We start from the raw sequence: 12,733 nt of genomic DNA on the forward strand, positions 1-12,733 counted from the left end.
CAAATAATAATTTGCATGTCAAACTGAAATTTAGTAAATAGACAAAAACAGTTTTACAATAAGAGTTTTCTCAAATGACATAGAGGATCAGAAGGGGGTTTTTGAATGAAAAAGAGAAGCTATACATATTTTATTTTTCAATAGTTGTGCAAATCAGACTGTTCTTTGGGGTATATCAGTTGATATTTCATTTCAATAGATGCCTTTATATGTAGAATAGATTTTAAACTAGTGTGACTTGAAACTAGTGTACCCCAAAGGCCGTCTAAGGGCTAGATTACGAGTGGAGGGCTAAATTATTGTGTTCCCGCAAATGGGCAAATTTGCACGCTTTTTGGGAGCGCGATAATTAACCAGCCATTACAAGTGGCTGATTATTGCTACCACGACCTCGCAGTAGCAATTAGCGCTCTGAAAATTAACCAGAGATTAGATCTCTGGTTAAGTTTCTAAAAGTGCCCAACATTCCCTCAAAATAGAGGGCATTGTAGTTTTATAGTTACATTTTTAAAAAAAAGCTTTATAAAGATAAAATGAGTTTACAAGTCATTGTTTATAGCTGCATGGGTTGTATCAGAAAGTTACATAATGATTCAGTACAGAAATAAACCAAAGCCATTATTGCAATATCACAGAACTCAGTCATTATACCTAAGGGCCTTGTAACTAGGTCCAATGTCCATGGTGGTATTACAGCTCTTCTTAACTAGTTGTCTTTTCCTCTATGTCCTAAGATTGAAACAGCCTTTTTGCCGTCCAAAATTAGGGCCACAACGTGGTAAAATAAACTTACAGAGAGGGCTTACTTTGAACAAAGTGTTAAGGGATAAGAAAAAAGTGAAACAAAAATAAGTGAAGCTATGTAGTCTAAGTGATATGAAACACATAAACTGGAGACCAAAATTGAACTAAATATTAGTTTTCTGAGATATTTATAGCACGTTGCTATTATGGTTTTCCTTCCTAAGATGGGGAGAGTCCACGGCTTCATTCCTTACTGTTGGGAAATACAACACCTGGCCACCAGGAGGAGGCAAAGAAACCTCAGCCAAAGGCTTAAATATCCCTCCCACTTCCTCATTACCCCAGTCATCCTTTGCCTTTCATCACGTTAGGAAGTGGCAGAGAAGTGTCAGAAGATTTGGAGAGTCCTGAAAATGTGTATCTGCCTTTCGAGATAGGACTGGAGTTTTAAGTAGTCTTGTTAACCTCTCAGTGAGAGTATTGATGAAAGTTAGAGTCTGGAGATGCAGGGAAAGTTTTTCTGCGAAATCATCCAGACTACTGCTAACAGCTCCTAAGCAATCAGTGTTGACGAGTTTCACTGCCTGCTTTCTCTCACTCAAGTCCATGTCAGGAGCACTGCTATAAGACTGTCACACTTGAGAGTCTGTGTTCTGTTTCTCAACATGGATCCTGGAGGTAAGACCGTTTCAATTTTTACACATAAAACGCTATAACAGGGTCACAGTGTGGCTCCTTTATACCTTGATAGGATTCAGGGTTCATATCCTCTGAAGGGGGTTTATTGAACAGTTGGGGTTAATTAATCAGTGTATTAATTATTTACATGCTGCTTTGTGTGATTTTTTTCCTGGGCTGATAGACTGTGTGTTTTTGGCTGGAACAAACAGGTTTCACTTTTAAGTTTCACTTTTGTTTTTGAACGTGTTGCACAGCTCCTATTACTTGCTGTACTTGTAATAAAAAGGGAAGTACTAAGTGTATCCAGTCCACGGATCATCCATTACTTGTGGGATATTCTCCTCCCCAACAGGAAGTTGCAAGAGGATCACCCACAGCAGAGCTGCTATATAGCTCCTCCCCTCACTGCCATATCCAGTCATTCTCTTGCAACTCTCAACTAAGATGGAGGTGTAAGAGGACTGTGGTGTTTTATAATTAGTTTATTTCTTCAATCAAAAGTTTGTTATTTTTAAATGGTACCGGAGTGTACTGTTTATCTCAGGCAGTATTTAGAAGAAGAATCTGCCTGCGTTTTCTATGATCTTAGCAGAAGTAACTAAGATCCTTTGCTGTTCTCACATATTCTGAGGAGTGAGGTAACTTCAGAGGGGGAATAGCGTGCAGGTTTTCCTGCAATAAGGTATGTGCAGATAAAATATTTTTCTAGGGATGGAATTTGCTAGAAAATGCTGCTGATACCGAAGTAATGTAAGTAAAGCCTTAAATGCAGCGACTGGTATCAGGCTTATTAATAGAGATACATACTCTTATAAAAAGTGTATTTTAAAACGTTTGCTGGCATGTTTAATCGTTTTTTACATATGTTTGGTGATAAAACTTATTGGGGCCTAGTTTTTTCCACATGGCTGGCTTCAATTTTGCCTAGAAAACAGTTCCCTGAGGCTTCCCACTGTTGTAATATGAGTGGGAGGGGCCTATTTTGGCTTTTTTTGCACAGCAAAAATTACAGACACAGACATCCAGCTTCTTCCTGCATAATCCACTACTTCTCTGAAGGGCTCAAAAGGCTTCAAAAGTTGTATTGAGGGAGGTAAAAAGCCACAGTAGAGCTGTGGCAGTTGTTGTGACTGTTTAAAAAACGTTTTTGTCATTTGTTATTCCTTTTTTGGTATTAAGGGGTTAATCATCCATTTGCAAGTGGGTGCAATGCTCTGCTAACTTATTACATACACTGTAAAAATTTCGTTAGTGTAACTGCATTTTTTCACTGTTATTTCAAAATTTGGGAAAATTTGTGTTTCTTAAAGGCGCAGTAACGTTTTTTATATTGCTTGTAAACTTGTTTTAAAGTGTTTTCCAAGCTTGCTAGTCTCATTGCTAGTCTGTTTAAACATGTCTGACACAGAGGATCCTACTTGTTCATTATGTTTGAAAGCCATGGTGGAGCTCCATAGGAGAATGTGTACTAAATGTATTGATTTCACCTTAAACAGTAAAGATCAGTCTTTATCTATAAAAGAATTATCACCAGAGGGTTCTGTCGAGGGGGGAGTTATGCCGACTAACTCTCCCCACGTGTCAGACCCTTCGCCTCCCGCTCAGGGGACGCACGCTAATATGGCGCCAATTACATCAGGGACGCCCATAGCGATTACCTTGCAGGACATGGCTGCAATCATGAATAATACCCTGTCAGAGGTATTATCTATATTGCCTGAATTAAGAGGCAAGCGCGATAGCTCTGGGGTTAGGAGAGATACAGAGCGCGCAAATGCTGTTAGAGCCATGTCTGATACTGCGTCACAGTATGCAGAACATGAGGACGGAGAGCTTCAGTCTGTGGGTGACATCTCTGACTCGGGGAAACCTGATTCAGAGATTTCTAATTTTAAATTTAAGCTTGAGAACCTCCGTGTATTGCTTGGGGAGGTATTAGCTGCTCTGAATGACTGTAACACAGTTGCAATTCCAGAGAAATTGTGTAAGCTGGATAGATACTATGCGGTGCCGGTGTGTACTGACGTTTTTCCTATACCTAAAAGGCTTACAGAAATTATTAGCAAGGAGTGGGATAGACCCGGTGTGCCCTTTTCCCCACCTCCTATATTTAGAAAAATGTTTCCAATAGACGCCACTACACGGGACTTATGGCAGACGGTCCCTAAGGTGGAGGGAGCAGTTTCTACTTTAGCAAAGCGTACCACTATCCCGGTTGAGGACAGTTGTGCTTTTTCAGATCCAATGGATAAAAAATTGGAGGGTTACCTTAAGAAAATGTTTATTCAACAAGGTTTTATTTTACAGCCCCTTGCATGCATTGCGCCTGTCACTGCTGCGGCGGCATTCTGGTTTGAGGCCCTGGAAGAGGCCATCCAGACAGCTCCATTGAATGAAATCATTGACAAGCTTAGAACGCTTAAGCTAGCTAACTCATTTGTTTATGATGCCATTGTTCATTTGACTAAACTAACGGCTAAGAATTCCGGATTCGCCATCCAGGCGTGTAGGGCGCTATGGCTTAAATCCTGGTCAGCTGACGTGACTTCAAAGTCTAAATTACTCAACATTCCTTTCAAGGGGCAGACCTTATTCGGGCCTGGCTTGAAGGAAATTAGTGCTGACATTACTGGAGGCAAGGGTCATACCCTTCCTCAGGACAGGGCCAAATCAAAGGCCAAACAGTCTAATTTTCGTGCCTTTCGAAATTTCAAGGCAGGAGCAGCATCAACTTCCTCCGCTTCAAAACAAGAGGGAACTGTTGCTCATTCCAGACAGGCCTGGAAACCTAACCAGTCCTGGAACAAGGGCAAGCAGGCCAGAAAGCCTGCTGCTGCCCCCAACACAGCATGAAGGAATGGCCCCCTATCCGGAAACGGATCTAGTGGGGGGCAGACTTTCTCTCTTCGCCCAGGCGTGGGCAAGAGATGTTCAGGATCCCTGGGCGTTGGAGATCATATCTCAGGGATATCTTCTGGACTTCAAAGCTTCTCCTCCACAAGGGAGATTTCATCTTTCAAGGTTATCAGCAAACCAGATAAAGAAAGAGGCATTCCTAAGCTGTGTGCAAGACCTCCTAGTAATGGGAGTGATCTATCCAGTTCCGCGGATGGAACAAGGACAGGGATTTTATTCAAATCTGTTTGTGGTTCCCAAGAAAGAGGGAACCTTCAGACCAATCTTGGATCTAAAGATCTTAAACAAATTCCTCAGAGTTCCATCATTCAAAATGGAAACTATTCGGACCATCCTACCCATGATCCAAGAGGGTCAGTACATGACCACAGTGGACTTAAAGGATGCCTACCTTCACATACCGATTCACAAAGATCATCATCGGTTCCTAAGGTTTGCCTTTCTAGACGGGCATTACCAATTTGTAGCTCTTCCCTTCGGGTTGGCCACTGCCCCGAGAATTTTTACAAAGGTTCTGGGCTCACTTCTGGCGGTTCTAAGACCGCGAGGCATAGCGGTGGCTCCGTATCTAGACGACATCCTGATACAGGCGTCAAGCTTTCGAATTGCCAAGTCTCATACAGAGATAGTTCTGGCATTTCTGAGGTCGCATGGGTGGAAAGTGAACGTGGAAAAGAGTTCTCTATCACCACTCACAAGAGTCTCCTTCCTAGGGACTCTTATAGATTCTGTAGAGATGAAAATTTACCTGACGGAGTCCAGGTTATCAAAACTTCTAAATGCTTGCCGTGTCCTTCATTCCATTCCACGCCCGTCAGTGGCTCAGTGCATGGAAGTAATCGGCTTAATGGTAGCGGCAATGGACATAGTGCCATTTGCGCGCCTGCATCTCAGACCGCTGCAATTATGCATGCTAAGTCAGTGGAATGGGGATTACTCAGATTTGTCCCCTCTACTAAATCTGGATCAAGAGACCAGAGATTCTCTTCTCTGGTGGCTTTCTCGGGTCCATCTGTCCAATGGTATGACCTTTCGCAGGCCAGATTGGACGATTGTAACAACAGATGCCAGCCTTCTAGGTTGGGGCGCAGTCTGGAACTCCCTGAAGGCTCAGGGATCGTGGACTCAGGAGGAGAAACTCCTCCCAATAAATATTCTGGAGTTAAGAGCAATATTCAATGCTCTTCTAGCTTGGCCTCAGCAACACTGAGGTTCATCAGATTTCAGTCGGACAACATCACGACTGTGGCTTACATCAACCATCAAGGGGGAACCAGGAGTGCCCTAGCGATGTTAGAAGTCTCAAAGATAATTCGCTGGGCAGAGTCTCACTCTTGCCACCTGTCAGCAATCCACATCCCAGGCATAGAGAACTGGGAGGCGGATTTTCTAAGTCGTCAGACTTTTCATCCGGGGGAGTGGGAACTCCATCCAGAGGTGTTTGCTCAACTGGTCCATCGTTGGGGCAAACCAGAACTGGATCTCATGGCGTCTCGCCAGAACGCCAAGCTTCCTTGTTACGGATCCAGGTCCAGGGACCCGGGAGCAACGCTGATAGATGCTCTAGCAGCTCCTTGGTTCTTCAACCTGGCCTATGTGTTTCCACCGTTTCCTCTGCTCCCTCGACTGATTGCCAAAATCAAACAGGAGAAAGCATCGGTGATTCTGATAGCGCCTGCGCGGCCACGCAGGACCTGGTATGCAGACCTAGTGGACATGTCATCTCTTCCACCATGGACTCTGCCTCTGAGGCAGGACCTCCTAATACAAGGTCCTTTCAATCATCCAAATCTAATTTCTCTGCGACTGACTGCATGGAGATTGAACGCTTGATTCTATCAAGGCGTGGCTTCTCCTAGTCAGTCATTGATACCTTAATACAGGCTCGGAAGCCTGTCACCAGGAAAATCTACCATAAGATATGGCGTAAATATCTTTATTGGTGTGAATCCAAGAGTTACTCATGGAGTAAGGTTAGGATTCCTAGGATATTGTCCTTTCTCCAAGAGGGTTTGGACAAAGGCTTATCAGCTAGTTCTTTAAAAGGACAGATCTCTGCTCTGTCTATTCTTTTACACAAGCGTCTGGCAGAAGTTCCAGACGTCCAGGCAGTTTGTCAGGCTTTGGTTAGGATTAAGCCTGTGTTTAAAACTGTTGCTCCCCCGTGGAGCTTAAACTTGGTTCTTAAAGTTCTTCATGGAGTTCCGTTTGAACCCCTTCATTCCATTGATATTAAACTTTTATCTTGGAAAGTTCTGTTTTTAATGGCTATTTCCTCGGCTCGAAGAGTCTCTGAGTTATCTGCCTTACATTGTGATTCTCCTTATCTGATTTTTCATTCAGACAAGGTAGTTCTGCGTACCAAACCTGGGTTTTTATCAGAAAAAATAGTCTGGACTCAGTCTAACCCTCTAAGCCTCTCAAAATAAGACTGAAATCTCCCTACTCAGTCAAAATCAAAAGAAATAAATAATTGGGTGTATGAGCGGCGCTGTTAAACAGCTGAGGGAACAATAATGGCTACAATTTATGAAAGTATCAATACCATGTATCAAAGGAAAGAAGTGAGTAAGGTTATACCAATATAGCTCTATATGTACAATAAAACACAAGTAGCAAGGACTTGTATAAACAAGTATTTAATAGATGAATCACTATATTCATAAAATTGAATGACAAGTTGTGGCCACAACTGAAATAAAATAATTAAAAGCAAGTAAATTGTTTTGGGATCACGGTAGCGCTATATAATCACTCTAAAAAATAGTTTAAAATAATTAAAGTCATGAATAAGATGCAATATGGTAAGCCTCTGTTAGAAACACAAAACAATTAAACCATAAACAATATATGTTGGCTACTATTAAGAGCAAATAGTTAATCCAGCAATGTCCGTATGTGAATAGACAGTCCTTTAGGATAAGGATATCCTTATGTAGTGAAGATAATTTAAAGTCCCGTTTTAAATGTGGTATAATGTGTAGAATAGTTCCCTGTTGGGTGCACCAAGTTGAACTCAGTGAGTAATAGTGAGTGAAAAACAGGACAGTTCTGAAAAGGAACTTGCAGGTAAGACTACTGCTCAATCAGTGTCGATGTTAACTTCCTGCTGTTCTGCCGTTCTGAATTAAATACAGGTGTCAGATAATTCTCTGTTATGTGCACAGTGATTGCTTCGTTAAAAAAGAAGTGAATAATTTTCTTAAATTTCTTAAATTTTCTTAAATTTTCTTTGTTAGAGAAAGTGACTAATTTTCTTACTTAAGGAGAGTTTTATAGATATAACTATTAAAAGAGTTCAGTGTGAGTCTTCAGCTGTTTGACAGGCTTACCTGGCTGTGCTCCCCGGCCAGCGTGGGTGTTAATGCGTGGCGGAAGTACTCACAGCTGCTTGACTGTCTACAACAGCACTCGATCCTTTCAAGTAGCCGCTTGGCTTATCCGTTGACAAAAGGGACAACGGTCTCCTTAAATCTTCCTGGATCCTCCTGGATCTCCCTGGGTTCTATTGATAGATGGGTGACAGGTAGAAATTTAGACAAACTCCACAGCTTCCTTTCTACGCGTTTCAGCACTATGAGTGCCTTTATCAAGATGTTTTCTGTGGAGTCAAAATGTTCCTTTTAAATGGTTCTCATAACCCGTATGTAAGACCCGTATGTAAATAGTGGGTCCTAAAGGTCCTAGGCTTGGACATATTAAACAAAGTATCTAATGTTAAGATAAAAAGTTACATATAAAAAAAAAAAATGTTACATATAAAAAAAATAATAAATATATCTCATATATACATTGATTCACCTTAGTAAATTAATAGTCTTGATTTATTATACATATAGATATATTTGGTAGCAATGTTACATATTCAATAGTGATTTATGAAAGAAAAAAAGGAAAAAATAAATGAGAGAAAAAAAGATAGAAGAAGAATAGAGATTTGGTATGCAGTGTGATAATGTATATGATATGTACTTAGGAATGTAATAATATTTATAATATTGGAAATTAATTTATATAAAAAATTAATTTATATAAAAAATTAAATCAAAATTGAAGATTAAGTTAAAAATTAAAAATTAATTTAATTTGTTAGAGATTAAATAATATAATATAAAAAGTATATCTAAATTTGGAAATAAATATCTGTATATATATATATAGAATAAGATTGACACTGAGTTTATATAAATAGATCTATTAATCGTTACAGATATGCGTACAGATTTTTTAGATTTTATATGAAGGGGTTGAGGTCTAATTCCGCATTAAGCCCTCCTGGGATGAGGGAAGCGAAATTCACAATTAATTCTGCTTCTGTTTGTAACAGTTTAAAAGTAAGGTTACCCCCTCTTTTAGAGGATATCTTTCTAAGTCCCCAGTATAATAGACCTTTTGTATCTTGGTTATGATCTCTTTTAAAATGAAGGGACAGGTGGTGGTCTTCATATCCTCTTTCGATATTATTTAAATGCTGTCTTATTCTATCCTTTAGGGGTTGTCCCGTTTGGCCTAAATACTGTCTGTTACACGGGCATTGAATCAGATAGACCACATTAGTGTCTGTACATTTAATAGTGTCTTTAATTTTTAATTTAAAATCTGAATTAGTAGATTCCACTTGTTTGCATCTTCTGCTAAACTTACATGCCTTACAATTGTGACATGGGTAAAAACCTTCAAGTGGATTTCCTAGTACATCTTGGTTTTTATTGCCTTTGTTAAATTCACTGGGAGCTAGTATAGACTTAAGGTTTTTTGATTTACGATAAATAATTTTTGGCTTCGTTTGTGTGATTTCACTTAGTAGAGGATCTTTTTGAACATAGTGCCAGTGTTTATAAAGGATTTTTTTTAACAATTTTAAAATCTGTATTATATTGAGTGATAAATGTGGTTTCCTTAGAAAATTGTTGTTTACGAGGGACCTTGTTTTCTTTTAATAGTAAACTCTCCCTGTCAACTAGTTTGGCACTATCTAGTGATTCTTTGATCATATCTTTATTGTATCCCCTTTCTATAAATTTATTTTCAAGGATCTGTGCTTGTACTCTGAAATCCTTAATATCCGAACAATTCTTCCTTAACCTAAGAAACTGGCTTTTCGGGATATTTAATTTCCATAGGTCATAATGGCAACTGTTAAAATGAACGTAATTATTTGAATCCACCGGTTTAAAAAAGTTTTTGTCTTAATTTCATTATTAATAATTTCTACTGTTATGTCTAGGTAGTTGATAAGTTTAGTACTATATTCGTATGTAAAAGATAATCCCCATCTATTATGATTTAGATCTTCCATAAATAGATTAAGTAAATCTATGCCTCCAGTCCAAATAAAAAAGAGATCATCTATGTATCTCTTGAAGAGTACGAGGTTTGCGCTCCAAGGGGTGTCTAGAATGGTCTCTTGCTCAAATTGTCCCATAAATAAATTGGCATAACTGGGCGCAAACCTCGTACCCATCGCTGTACCCTTTTTTTGTAAAAAGAATTGTCCATTAAAGTTAAAATAGTTGTTATTTAAAATAAAATCTATACATTGTACAATAAAATCTATTTGTTGTATCGGCATATTCTCATCTTTATATAAAAAATGTTTTATGGCATTTAATCCTAAATTGTGTTGGATATTAGTATATAGAGAACTTACATTGCATGTTACTAATAGTAAGTTCTCCTTCCAATCTATTTCTTTGAGACTGTTTAGAAAATCAGTTGAATCTTTCAGATAGGTGGGGAGTTTTCTCACAAAAGGTTGTAAAAACTTATCGACATATTGAGAGAGATTAGATGTGAGGGAATTGATTCCAGAGATTATGGGTCTACCAGGGGGTTTAGTAAGGGATTTGTGAATTTTGGGTAAATCATAAAATATAGGAGTGACAGGGGTGGTTTGTTTAAGAAACTGCAATTCTTTATCATTAAGTATATTTTCTTTCTTTGCTTCGAATATTATCTCATCTAGATTTTTTATCATGTCTTTCACTGGATTCGACCCTAGCCTTCAGGGCCGCCATCAGGGGGTGACAGGGGTGACTCCTGTCAGGGGCCCAATGGGCCAGGGGGGCCCCATGAGGCAAGAACTAAAAAAAAAATTTTTTTTTTTTAAATTTTGGCAGCCACCAGTGGGTACTACAGCAGAGTGCTAATTGAGCATGGGAAATGTTATTTCAAGGAGTAAAGTATTAGCATTTGAGAGGATTTCTGAGTGTGTACTAAACCACTATGCACAAGGTGAGACAGACTTGGCACTTTGTTCGTAGAGTGTGTGCCTGAGTCAGACGGCAGATCACTTTCATTTGCAGAGGAGGTAGGACTTATTTAAGTGTTTTTTATTTCTTTGTGCAATTTTTGATTGTAACTTCAGTGTGGTAGTAGTTGTATGGTGGGGCCAGGGGTCCATAAAAACATTTTTTTTAGCAGCAGTGTATTTATGATTATTTGACAATGCAGTCAAAATTCTATGTTTAAAACCATGCAGAAATGTTTCCTCCTCAATAAATAAATGGTAGGTGCCCTTTTGGCAGATATATATATATATATATATATATATATATATATATATATATATATATATATATATATATATGTATGTATAAACATTCCAGTTTACTGCCCCTTTATGCAAGGACTTTCCAGATGCAAGGAGACATTTTATCTAAGATTTTTACATCTGCATAAAATGTTATACTCTCAGACAAAGATTGCTCAGTGTTTGAAATGAGACAGGTTAACTTAAAACTGTTCAGTTTACACTACAGCTGACTTAATTTTGAAATACATACCAACAAGCCTAAATCCTGCATTTAACCAGCTCTAATGGTATGAGTACCACAGCTTATGGTTTCACCAAGACCATATAGAGTACAGCATATTCAAAATCCATGAGTACAGCTGACAGATGAGAACATTTGTACACTATATTTGAAGTGGTGCTCTTGGTTGGGGAAAATGGGGGAAAAACAAACAAACAAATGTCAACCTTTTAAAAGTACTTTTCTTCATCTAGCCATCTACCCAGATCATTAATGTACAATTTTGAATTCATTGAATTATTTTTGTCTACACATTTACAAATATGATTCTTTAAAAGTGATCTCTTAATTTCTGCAGGTGTCTGTTCCTTTTTAGGACATTTTGACCTTACTACTGATTATTCACATCTTTCTACAGACTTTGAGACTAATGAGACCTTTACGGAAGTCACCAATCCACCATTTAACCTTTAAATTATTGTTTAGGCAGTTCAGGGCCCTTCCTTTCAGCCACTGCATGCTGTTGTCATCATTTTGTTGGCATCTTTCTTTACAAAAAGATAATCAGAACTCCATATTTTGTTTTCTAAATCTCTTTTTTTTTTACAAAACTGTAGTCTACCTCATTACTTGTCAGGTCAATGTAAACAAGTGCTGAGTGTCTGTTTGGGTGTCTGTGTCTGAGTGTGTTTCTTTGCGTGTCTGCTAAAGTGTCTATATGTGAATCCTTATGGGTGAGTGTGTGTGTGTGTTTCAGTGTATGAGTGTGTCTGTGTGTTTGTATGTTACTACCTTTACAATATTTCCAAGCTTAAATAGACACTTAAGAATAAAGTGAATATACGTTTTAGTCACTTGGTCAAAAATTGCACATGTCAAAGGGTGGGGGGGGCCCTGATCAATGGTTAAGTCAGGGGCCCCAAAATTTCTAGTGGCGGCCCTGCTAGCCTTTTATATATTTCTTTATCGTCTAGGAGTCTATGGGCCTCCTCTAGATAATCCAAAGTATCGAGGAGCACTATTCCTCCGCCCTTGTCCGCCATCTTTATTATGATGTCTGGGTTATTTTTAAGATCTGTTATTACCTGTTTTTCTTTTTTGGTTAGATTATATTTAGTTTGTTTTTTAGTATTCAATTTATAGATATCATCTTTAACTGCCTTCTCAAACAATTCTAAGTGTTTCCCTTTTTCTTGAGTCGGATAGAAATTAGATTTGGCTTTTAATTCAGTATGTGTGTAAATTTCTCTTGTTTGATTCCCTGCCATCGCTTTCGATGCATTTGTACTTTGTTTTTCTATTGGATTTTTAATATAATATCTTTTGAGAGTGAGTTTTCTCACATACTGATTGATATTAATGAGTGTATTGAATTTATTGAATCTACTCGTGGGCGCAAAAGATAAACCTTTGCTTAAGACTGTTTCTTGTTCTTTGTTTAGGGTCAATTTACTCAGATTGAAAATGCCTGCAGTATTAGCTATTTCCACCTTTTTTCCAGTCTGTTTTCTTCCCCCTCTCTTTCCTCTAGTCTTCTTTTGCCTCTTTGAACCCATTCCTTTTCTAGCGGCTGATCTGAATTTGTACCCCATGAAGTGCCTTCTGCAGCTGGGCCTTTCCCTAAAAAAGTATTAGTA

The sequence above is a fragment of the Bombina bombina genome, chromosome 4, assembly GCF_027579735.1.
Source record: "Bombina bombina isolate aBomBom1 chromosome 4, aBomBom1.pri, whole genome shotgun sequence".
Classification (NCBI taxonomy): domain Eukaryota; kingdom Metazoa; phylum Chordata; class Amphibia; order Anura; family Bombinatoridae; genus Bombina; species Bombina bombina.